Source organism: Camellia sinensis, unplaced genomic scaffold (genome assembly GCF_055761805.1).
Source record: "Camellia sinensis isolate YWXY unplaced genomic scaffold, ASM5576180v1 Unanchor10, whole genome shotgun sequence".
NCBI lineage: Eukaryota > Viridiplantae > Streptophyta > Magnoliopsida > Ericales > Theaceae > Camellia > Camellia sinensis.
In genome coordinates, this window is record NW_028128988.1 from 4995198 (window position 1) to 5007664 (window position 12467).

General features: G+C 40.1%; 2 long non-coding RNA genes across 3 annotated transcripts; both read right to left on the bottom strand.

The window, feature by feature from the left end:
• Positions 1–6273: 6273 nt before the first annotated feature.
• Positions 6274–7539, bottom strand: LOC145814384 (uncharacterized). The gene is made up of 4 exons (XR_014357676.1): positions 7320–7539; positions 7159–7225; positions 6483–6553; positions 6274–6360 (listed from the first exon to the last, which is right to left on the bottom strand). It is a non-coding gene; the product is annotated as an uncharacterized LOC145814384 (long non-coding RNA).
• A 1050-nt stretch (positions 7540–8589) lies between these two features.
• On the bottom strand, positions 8590–12128 carry LOC145814459 (uncharacterized). Of its 2 annotated transcripts, none has more exons than XR_014357816.1 (3): positions 11804–12128; positions 9645–9746; positions 8590–8651 (listed from the first exon to the last, which is right to left on the bottom strand). It is a non-coding gene; the product is annotated as an uncharacterized LOC145814459 (long non-coding RNA). The 2 variants fall into 2 exon arrangements; XR_014357817.1 differs by lacking the exon at positions 11804–12128 and adding an exon at positions 10208–10457.
• Positions 12129–12467: the final 339 nt, after the last annotated feature.

A 12467-nucleotide genomic window follows, 5' to 3' on the forward strand; every position in this document is an offset into this window, starting at 1 on the left:
TAACACTCTAGTCACAAGTGTAGGCTGCGCAACAACAGAAAACAAGGCCGCAGCCTCAACAGATTCGCCCAATAGCAAATCAAACTCGCCAAGTGCTCCCAACATCTCCCATTCCCGGATGGCTATACTAGCTACATCACTAATGGATTTCCTACTAAGGGCATCGGCCACAACATTGGCCTTTCCCGGATGATAATGTAACTCAAAATCATAATCCTCGATGAACTCCATCCATCTCCTCTGCCTCAGATTCAAGTCTCTCTATGTAAACAGATACTTCAAACTCTTGTGGTCCGAGAACACCTCGAACTTCTCACCATAAAGGTAATGCCTCCAAATCTTCAAGGCAAAGATCACTGCTGCTAACTCTAGGTCGTGTGTGGGGTAATTCTTCTCGTGTATTTTCAACTGACGTGAGCCATAAGCTACCACTTTCCCCTCTTGCATCAACACACAACCCAAACCCTCTCGTGAGGCATCACAATAAACCGCATAACCCAACTCTCTCTCCGGAATAATCAACACCGGAGCGGTGGTCAATCTAACTTTCAGCTCTTGGAACGACTTTTCACAAGTCTCACTCCACACAAACTTGACTCCCTTCCGAGTCAGTCTAGTCAACGGTGACGCTAACCTGGAGAAATCTTTCACAAACCGACGGTAATACCCAGCTAATCCCAGAAAACTGCGGATCTCAAACACACTCTTAGGCTGTGCCTAATCTTGCACTGCCTCAACCTTGGATGCATCAACAGACACCCCTTCCCCGGATACCACGTGACCTAAGAATTTGACTTCCCTCAGCCAGAACTCACACTTCCCAAACTTGGCATACAGCCTATAGGCTCTAAGTAACTCAAGCACCACTCTCAAGTGTGCCTCGTGCTCCTCCTCAGAAGGCGAATAGATAAGAATGTCGTCCACGAAGACAACCATAAATCGGTCTAAGAACTCCCGAAAAATCCGGTTCATCAAGTCCATAAAGACTGCTGGTGCATTGGTAAGCCCAAATGGCATCACCAGAAACTCGTAATGGCCATACCGCGTACGGAATGCCGTCTTAGGAACATCCTCCTCCCTGACCCTCAACTGGTGGTAACCCGATCTCAAGTCTATCTTAGAGAAACAACGGGAACCCTTCAACTGGTCAAACAGGTCATCTATACGGGGCATAGGGTACTTATTCTTAACCGTAGCCCGATTCAACTTCCGGTAGTCAATACACAATCTCAAGGCACCATCTTTCTTTTTAACAAAGAGGGCCGGTGCTCCCCACGGCGAAACACTAGGGCAAACAAAGCCCTTATCAAGCAATTCCTGGAGCTGAACTTTCAACTCAACCAACTCTGCTGGAGCAAAACGGTAAGGTGCCATAGAAATCGGCGCCGTACCAGGCACTAAATCAATAGAGAACTCTATCTCTCGGTAAGGTGGCAAACTAGCAAGATCTTCGGGAAAGACATCCGAATACTCACAAACCACCCTCGACAACACAATCTGAGTCTCACCACTCTCGCCACTCTCAAAGCTGGCAAGTAGACTACTAAGCTCACTTCGCCCTCGCGAATCATACCCCGATGGCAACACACAACCAACCCGGTCTCCCAAGAAATGGAACCACTCCCCGCTCAAGGTACATAACGTGACCCTCTGGCGGTAGCAATCGATAACAGCCCGGTATGACGATAGCCAGTCCATACCCAAAATAACATCAAAACCCTTCATGGGCATGATAACAAATGGAAAAGGAAGCCTATAGTTGGCGACCTCTATATCACATCCTCTAATGCCCTGTTTCAAGATCAACTCACCACCAAGAGGTGACACTACACAAATAGGAGATGCTAACTGTGCTAACTCCAATTCCAAAACAGATGCAAATGCAGCAGATACAAAAGAATGAGATGCACCCGTGTCTATCAACACATTAGCAACCGAGTTGCAAAACAGAAAAGTACCTCTCACTACCGATGGAGCCGGTACTAAATCCTGCGCGGTAACAGCATACACGTGCCCGGTAGGCCCCTGGTCTACCTGCTCACCTCTAGGAGCAAAAGACTGCTGCACAGACTGGGATGACGAAGCTCCCGGATTGGCCCTCGAGGCCTGCACAGACTGAGCTGGCTGAAAACCCTGCGTCTGCCTAGAACCAGACGCTCCCGAAGTAGCACCCAACTGCGGGCAAAACCTCTTCAAGTGCCCAGGCTGTCCACACTGATAACAAGACAAAGGGCTGCCCCCTGCCCAAACTCTGACTCTGCGGTCTAGCTGAAGAAGAAGCAGCTCTCTGACCCCCACCCTTCTGCGGGCAAACTGAAACCTTGTGACCCAGCTGGCCACACTTGTAACAAGCAAACTCCCCCTGATTGCCTCTCCCCGAGCCTGCACTCGGCACTGGAAAGGTCGATCTAGAAACTGCTCCCTGAGACTGCTGAGGGTTATAACCCCTCTGCCTCCTGCCATCATTCTGACCATCTTGGCTCCTCTTGGAGCCCTTCTGTTCTTCCTCCTCTTCCCGCATCATAATTTCCATATGAGCAGCAGCATCTACCAGGTGTCTATACACTCGGATATAAGACCCACCAACTCTCAACTTGAGGCCCCGCCTCAACTTCCACTCAAACTCATAACAGCGGCGTTCTTCGGACGCCACCAGTTCTGGTGCAAACCTGGACAGACTGGTAAAAGTAGCCTCAAACTCGGCCACCGACAAGCCCTGCTGCTTAAGCCGGCTAAACTGATCCCTCAGCTTCTCCCTAGCTGCTGCAGACAAAAACCTCCCCTGAAAAGCATTCACAAACGCCTCCCAAGTACCACCAACACGAGCCTTCTCGTACTTCCACCACTGACCCGCATCTCCCTTCAGTTGGAAGGATGCCAAGGTCACTTTCAGTGCTCCGTCCTCGATGCCAAGCATCTCGAACGTCTTACTCATTTGCTCTAGCCACTCATCAGCCTTCAGTGGCTCCTTTGGATCCCCGATAAACTCATCCGGATTAGACCGAAAAAACTCCCTCTTCAAGAAAGAAGGCCCTGCCTCAGCTGCCTGATTCCCAGCTCTAAGAATACCCAAAGCTCCTGCTATCTCTCTGGCCAAGGCACCCATAGCCTGCTGACCCACTGGCTCGGCCACGTTGGCCTGACCAACTCCCTCTTGCACTGCCGGAATCTCACCCGGTAACGGTACTTCCTGCCTTGCAGGTCTACCACGCCTAGCACCTCTTCCTCGTCCTGACATCCTAATAAAGGTAACACAGAACATTAGCACATTCACAAATGTGCTGAAACTAAACACTCACGTCCTGATGCATGGACAACTGTAATTCACTCTACGTAAGCACATAAACACATAAGCACTTACGAATTTCATTCCCGGATAATGATAGTCCCGAGGTGTTACTAGAGTTCCGGTTAGAAACAGCATTGATCAAGTGCCTTTCCAACAAGACTCACAGAAACCCAAGGATCCAATCAACATCCTAGAAACTAAATCCCATACCCACATAGTCACATAAACATGTTATCAAATAAGCACATAGCATATGATACTACATCTAAGTCTCTATCAAGCGAGACAAACCCATTGTGATCCTAATCACTTCCCATGTACCCAAAGTATTCGAACCCGGTACGCTCTGATACCAAGTTGTAACGCCCTCAAAAAAATAACATTAAACCCATCAAACAAGACATGCATTGATATTCAAAAGTTCCACATTCTTTCATTCCTCAGAGTTTCATTACAAAAAGTATTACATGTTAACAACAAAAGCAAATGCCCTATGGGCTTACAGCTTTCCAAGTTAACACTTGGTTACAACAAAAGAGTACTAACTCATACACATTAAGCCCTTGGCTTGAATTTACATGTAATACATCAAAAGTAAAACGACAAAAGTATGTCCGCCTCTAGCCTCCCAAGCTATGTCCTTGGAGGTGGCATGCTACCTGTACCTGAAAATGATATTCCCATATAGGGTGAGCCACAGCCCAGTAGAAATACACTAAACCAACCATGAACAATGACTAAAAGATTAGTAACTGATAGATGGCCGACACTGATACATTCACATAAATTACATATTTATGTCATACGACTTATGAGTCCGAGTTACTTTTCATTTTCCCTTTTTCCAACAGATAAGTATAAAACTATATCCCACATTCACAGATAAGCATATAAGCTATATCCACATTCTCAACAGATATGTATAACAACAATATCCACATTCACAGATAAGCATATAAGCTATATCCACACTTCACAAAGATAAGCATATGAGCTCTATCTTCACTTCTCTAGACAAGCATATGAGCTGTATCTACGGAGTTCATCCCCTATCTTTTCCCAACACTATCCGGTTTAGAGGTACATCCCCCATCTTCCCCTAAACCGCGGAGTACATCCCCCATCTCCTCCTCTACACATAACGTATACAAACACAATGGTTCTATATACAATCACTCAATACATACAGTTAATGTATTCTATCAACCGTCAACTTTCATGACACATTCCATTGATTAGTTTCCGTTTGCCTAATCATCATACATTGTCTACAACAATCACGACTATCCTCCACCGATAGCCCAAAGCAGATATTTCTAAACAGAAAATAAATGCACAAATGGATATTCAATCAACATTTCATTTCCTCATTCTTCTCAATTAATTATCCCAATTAATTAAACAATGTAATTGGGTCAATTCCCACAATTAACATTTCAACCCTTAGGTCCCATTTCATCAATAATTCAACATTTATTCCATTTCTCTATGCCAAACATGCATCTAGGTTTATTATAAATAAAATCCCAACTTTTGTAAAATTACACAAAAGCCCCAAACTTTCACAAATTACCAAACCAACCCCAACATCTCAAAATACCAAAATTTAAAGACAAAATCCATAGAGAGGAGTAGGATATCCCTACCTCAAATTCGGAGCCGCAAAGGAGAAGATGACAAAACCCAACGTACTCCAAAACCCGAAATTTTCAGATTAAAATATAGCCCTCGACGATCAACAACTTTTTTGTAAAGGCCAAAGGTGAGCAAATCACTCCTACTAGATCAAAACCTAGAGAGAAGGTAGAGTTCTAGAGTGAGAGGCTCAACAATGGTGTTTTTGGAAAAGTAGGAGAGATAAGAGAAAGTGAAAAAGTGATTTGAAAAGTCAAAACACGGAACTTAAACCCAGTCGCCCCGCTCGAGCGTCGAACACCCCGCTCGAGCGTCACTCACAGACTCCCGCTCGAGCGCCAGAAATCCCGCTCGAGCGGCAGATACACACTCCCAGAATTTTTACAGAACCAGGCCATCGCTCGAGCTTCCAACTCCCCGCTCGAGCGGCACTCACACAACCCCGCTCGAGCGGCCAATTCCACACTCGAGCGTCCAACACTGCACAGGAAATACTGGATGGGTGGAATTCCCGCTCGAGCGCCAAAACCCCCGCTCAAGCGGACAGGCCAAAACCTGGGCAACTAGTTTTGGTTTCTAAACTCAACCAACCTGTAACAAGCCTGCCCAACACATCCTATAACTCAAATACGAAGTAAAAAGGATGTAAACAAGATAATAATCAATTACCAACATCCACGGACACATGTCCGGATCACTGTTCAACAAGGGTAAACCCGGGATCGCTATAGCTAGATTCTAAATACATAATCTCAGCCCGCTCACTGGATAATCAAGGAAATGGCTACACAATTTTCTACTTTATATAAGTTGTGAAAGTATATGCATCCAAAATTCAGTGATGATAATAGGTATTGTTTGGCAATACTTTAATTTTATGCAGATCCAGACATATGAAAGCGTACATAAATTGACAGTGTCTAATATGTTGGGCATTCGGAGTAAGGATTGCTCCCAGAGAAGAGTTCAAGCTGTTTGAGATGTGGCATCTATTTGTCTTATGTGGTTGAGGGAAAGGAATGGGTGGTGCTTCCCACTCACAAAGTCAAAGAAATCAATGCTGAGATCTTTGTTCTTTTGGTTTAGAGAGTACGTCCTGTTGGGTCTTGTGGACAAATTAACAAAGTGATGACATTACAAATTAACAAATTGATGACATTATCTTTTTCCATCATTCTCATTGATGGTATGTCAACAGGGGGAGGTATATACATAATGTTATGTTAGATGTAAGTAAGAGAGGGCATATTTCAAAAACACAAGGAAATGGCTAGAAACCTCAAGGAGGTCAATGTAATTTAATTTACTAATAATGATTAGTAGTCATAGTAGATGTGGTAGTGGTACCAACCTGATTGATTAAAAGCCTTGCACACAGTGCATCTGGAAATACTTCAGGATCTTTCTGAGCATCTTTCCTCATTATATCTAGAACTCTACGTGGCAAATATGGCATTTTTTAACATGTAATTGTCAACTGAGGTGATTTAACTCTGTTAATATCTATAAAACCTGAATGAAAGATATAAGCTTCTTGCATTGTGAAAAAGCTACTTACCTAGCAGCTATTCCTGAGTAAACATCAGCAGGTTTTTCTCCAGCAACCAAATTGACAGCAGTTGCTCCCAACTGAATGAAAAAAATCCATCAGAGAAGCCAGAGATAGGCAACAAAACAGGAAACAAATTTTTTCTTAGCTCCAATGAAATGAAAGATGACATTTCTCTGGCTATATTTCTCCATTTACTTTGATTCTAACTGCTGCTAAATTTCGTAAAAGCAATGAATATTTAACGAATCATAACTACTGGTCTCAGCTTCTTATACAGTTATTAAAAGCTTATGGGATTGTTGATTGATTGGTGAAGTGAACAAAACAACCTATCAAGCATAAGAGAGTGGGTTCAAGTCCTATCATAGCAGAGCGAACGTGTTCGCAACACCCCAAATTTAAAGTGCCAACATAGCATATGAGCCTTCTTTTCCTAAGTTTTCAAGTACTTAATATCTCTGGACTGTCACTTCAGGTAGTCAGGGAACAGGTGATACTAATAAATGGATCGAGTTTGGTTACTCAGGAAGTTATGATGGAGTAGTACCAAATAAGTGGATAGAAATAATTGGCAAATGACATGGAAACCCACAAACTCATACACAAGTAGCTTATTAGCAATCAGGCTTCTTTAGAATGCAGATCTTAAAGAAGAAGAAAATAAACTCATGGATTTACTTACAGTTCTTTCGAGGCCCTTGCGAACTAGTGGATCACATTCAATGACACCATATCTTCTGCCGATGTTCCTGTTGAATAAAAAACACGAAAACCACAATATGAAGTGTTGAAGACTAGAAGGAAGTTTGTCTATCAATAAAACAATGAAAAATGGATATTTACTTTTCTTTCACTACATTTTTTAATGAGTGTACAAACGCAGGTCGAATATCAGGTGGACCATCAGCTAACTGATCAGCCCGAGGCTGTATATAGGCAGTTTGCAACAGTAATTCAATTAGACGAGTCCCAACCTGAAAAGTAGATGAAGGATTGAACCTTTATATAATTCAGTTGTCACAATTATGGTTGGTGCCTAATTGTCCAGGGCGTAATGATAACATCTTAATAACATCTTACACCTAATTTGGTGGCTCACCTTCTCCAAGTAACCGGTAATAGATTATAGGACCAAAACATGACACTAATAGGCCCAAGTGAGAAAATGATAGGCTGTCAAAAACATAGAAGAGATGGGAGAGGAAGTTGACATAGAGTTTTATTCTTAATAATCTGTCAGGTCTCAGCCAATAATCCTTTGTGAATTTACAAAGGTATATTCTTGACACTGCAGAAATATCTGAACTAGAATTAATTTATAATTGGACTCTACCCTCATTAACATGTACACACTTTTTCAAGAGAACATGTGACAAAGCATATGTCAAAAGAAAAACAAGACAATTTACAAAAGTTTCATAGTCCATACCTGCAAGGCATTTTCATGAAATTCATTGTGCACCTGCCTCAGATGTGATCTTGGCAACTGGGGAAAATAAAAAGCATAAATCACTTACATACCAAACAGGAAAAAGGACCTCAAATACTAGAAGAAAGCTGGCAGTATAAGAGTGTTTGCAACCTCATCACTACCCTTTTGTGGCAACATTACCAGTCACAAAAAAAAAAAAAATTAGCATAGAGGTTGAAAACATGAAAGTTAATAATGGTGTTTCTGTTGCCCCAAGGAGAATGCATCAATTTTATAAAGTTAATAATCACTTATTGAATAAACATGTATAGATGGATGCACACATGCATATAAACATGTATATAAACATCACATTATGCTTCTTTTTATCAGGCCTTTTCTTTCTGGTATATATATCTACCAATTCACAAAAATCCTTCTCATAAGAAGATGGGGATGATGTTCTACTATGCTTTACCTGTACATATCAAAAATGAATAGGAAAGATTACTGCAGGAATGAATAGATGGATGCACACATGCCCACACATGAGTCACCTTAGTTTCAGAAAATTTATAGATATTTATGTATAGAAATTCTGGAATTGAAATACCCAAGGTCTAGAGTCAAAATGCAGAAAAAATCATTAAGTGCTACTTTAAACTTCTTATTAATGCATAAAAATGCAATAAAAGAATAAAAACATACCACTATTCCAGAATCTGCCCATGACAAGAGACTTTCCACTATTCCAGACTTGGACACTGCAGGAGAAATATAGACATGAAAAAAATAAACTAGAGTTTTGGTGAAAATAAAACAGGGTTTCGAACTAGACATGAAAAAAAAAATCACTAGATATGAAAAAAGGCATAATAATGGGCTATTCTTGAAAAATCACTAGACATGAAAAAAGGCATAATAATGATTAGGTCCACATGCAATCAACACTGAAAAAAAATCACTAGACATGAAAAAAGGCATTGCTTCTATGAGACATATAGATATTTGGAACTATTTTATTTTTCTGGTTATAGAACAGGGTTTTGGTGAAAATATTGAGGGCTATTCTTGCATGTAAGCTGTAATTGGCAATAGTAAGTTTGCTATTTTTCTGGTAAGAGAGAAAAAGGAAGGAAAAAAAAAAGGATGGCAAGAATCTAGGAATCTTGACCATAATATTTTAGGAATCAGACCCTTGACGTTAGGCTACATCACAAATGACTCAAACTCAAACCCTAAATGTTTGTACCCTTTTCTTCAATATTACAAGAAAAAATACATAATAATGGGCTACTGGAGTTTTCCAATCATTAATACGATTAATACTAATAATGGGAAGCTGAATGACTATTGGAAATCTCTCTAATGTTACTAGAAAGATAATTCCTACATTCAACCAGTCAGGACCAATGTTACTAGAAAGATGATTGTTTTGGTATGTGGAATTCTAGTAACCATGGCTAAACCTCAACAAGCAGGTCAATATACCCACTGAGGATATTATATCATGTTTCTCCTACTCAATGCAAATAAGTAAATACGGTCTATTGAAAGATGATGGAGAAAAGCTTCACTCTCAAATACCATGAAAGACAGTAGAAGAGAAATCAATAATTGAATGCCAAACCCTGTTGCAAAGCGGGAGTCTTGTGCTGAGTACGACCTTTATTTAATTGACAATAAGCTATGATCTAAATATGAATCAACCACTAATTTTATTTTTTTCATTATTAATCAAAGTTTTTGGTACTTACTTGTTAGGGCGTCGCATTAAAACGTAATATATTGGATCTTCTGAAGATTCTCCAATTGACAATTTCAGCAATTGCAAAACAATGTAACAACATGTTGTAATGCTGTAAAAAAAACAAGCAACTTCACATCAAATCTGTAACAAAGATCTAGATTTCACTATACATGGTGGCAACTCATTAACATATCTAAATAAAAATTATAAAACTACAGTGTAATCAATTCCTCAAAACATATATTCAGCTGACAGTCAAATAGTTTTTGAATCTGCAAGAAAAACTAGAAGAAAAAAATGCACGTAGGAACTTTAACTGTAAAGTATTTGGATAAAATAACAAAGATTTATTAATGCATGTTTAATAGTGAAAATGAAAATGTAATGTCAAATCAATTCAAATTAAAGATAGAAGATTTCTATATTAGCACCATATCAGAACATTTAGCACCATATCAGAACATTTACTAGGGGAAAAAAGGATAGAACATAACATAAAATTGAAACTAATTTCTAATAATTGGAACAAATCGATGACTGAAAAATGCTGAAACAGAAGTGAGCATTTACCTCATCTTGGGGTGTGTTTCTGAGTTGGGAAATGAAACGCTGCTTCTTCCTATGAATTTGTTGGACCTATTTAGTCAGTCATAGATCCTTTTGTAAATTTTTTATGTTTTAAATGTAATTTGAAGAACTTATATATGAGGAATCTAGTTGGACAAAACTGGTGTAGTTGGTCAACTTAAGTAAATTTTGTTCCAGTGTCTTTAATCCAGTTTAGTCCCCTAGAGTCTTGCAGACAGATATAAAGACCTGTACTTAATTCTAAACATATAGATAGTATTCATGTACATTCTAGAATAGTCTATTAGAGGAGGTGCGAGTAGTATCTACAATACTCTTAATCCTTTGGGTTTTGGGATATTCTTTGTAAACCTATAGAAGGGGAGGGCCTCATTTGCCCAACCCATCCAAGGAAATCCAAAAGTAATACAAGATCTCTTGCATTCACTTAATGGAGTAAACTGATCCAGTTGGTCCTTATATGATTGCAAATTTTAACATTGCAAAAGTCCAAACTTTTGAATTTACAAAGGTCTAGTTCATGCCCATGCATTATAATCAATAATTTTACATCAGCAATTCAATTACCATGTTTCCATGGACTGCTCACAAGGCCAACAAACAGGCGGTGTTCCTTGCATACACTTGGAAAATAGAAATTGTTTGGACCTAACTTAATCTGTCCCTGGACATGTCTAAGAAAATTTGAACCTCCTATAGGAATGCAATATCATCTTATCAAAACCAATAGTATTACTCTCATTAAAAAATTACCTAAGCACTGGCACAATAACCAGGCTACCCAGCAAAACAAGCACCTAATTAGACCTTTTCAATAACCAGGCTACCCTCTTGAAAGCCAGCAAAACAAGCACCTCATTGGACCTTTTCCAAGGAATCCTTCAACCAGAATAACAGTTTAAGTGTTGATTGAAAATCACATTCACATGTTTTGTAGTTCATCAAAAACCACCTTGCTCAGCTAGTGAAAAGTTGACTGATATGTATCTCGGGGTCGAACACATCAAATCTCTAAATAAAGGATACGTGGACTTGGCTAAAATTTATCCAAAAATTAGATATGGGTATGTGGATACAACACAAAGTATTAAAAACATTAACAGGTGTCTCTTCCTATTATGATTTTTTTTTTCTCCTTCATCCTGTATTTTTTTTGGGTGCTGAATCTGATTTTTTTTTGTTATATTACTGTGGAATTTTGGTTTGGACTATGTGAAACTGGTTGGATTAGAGTTTGGTAATATGAAGAACTCCAAAAGCAAACCCAATATATATTTTCGTTATAGAATTGTTGAGGCCCAAACACAGTGATAAAGTGTGTGTGTCTTCTCTAAAATAAAATCAAATACTTTGGGCTTAATGATCTTTGCCATCTGCCCCATGTGACTGCAGCAGCCTACTAAATGGATTGATTAAAAAAAAAAAAGAAGCAACAATGGCTTCTTCTTCAATTGATTTACTTGACTGATTATTGACAATAATCAGTCTTTACCATTATCTCAATTCCACCAACAAATATCGATTTACTTAAAGCATAGAGAAGCATAGAGAGAAAGAGAGAGAGAGGGAGAGAGGTACCGGAGAGCTCCCATGGGGGTTCGAAGCAGAGAGAGAAAGAGAAGACAGTGGCGTCAATGTAGAATTTGAGGAACCTGATGATGATGAAGGTGGCTGTGGTGGTGGAAACCCTAGCCTTCGGTGACCCAATCGAAGCACAATGTCGCGATTCACAATCGAAAACCCTACCTTGCGAGTGGGAGGATTGCGACTTGAAGACACTGAGAGAGAATGGGGGAGAGGCAGAAATCGAGGCCAGCGTCGGGAGCGAGCGTAAGAGGGAGGGTAGGAAAGAAGAACAAAGAGGGAGAGAGAGACAGAGAGGGAATGGGAGGAGACGAGTTAAACCAAATTACCCCAATCTGGGTTCGATTGATGCAACAGTGTGTGAAGTAGAAAATTACCCCAATTTAGAATTTTTTTTCTGAAATTCAATTCCCGCCCCAGGTTTCAAATTTCCCCCAAAACGTTTGGCGGCCAAACTGTCAAATTAGTCGCAAAAATAGGTTCTTTCGCCGACAAATTTTTTTAGTCGCCAAATCTCAATCAACGGCGACTAAAATATTAGTCGCTAAAAGTACTAATTTGGCGACTAATTTTTTTTGGTTGCTGAAAATAAGTTTTTCGCGATCAAATTTTTGGTCGCCAAAAAATATGTGACCTTCCGCGACCAAATTTTTAGTTG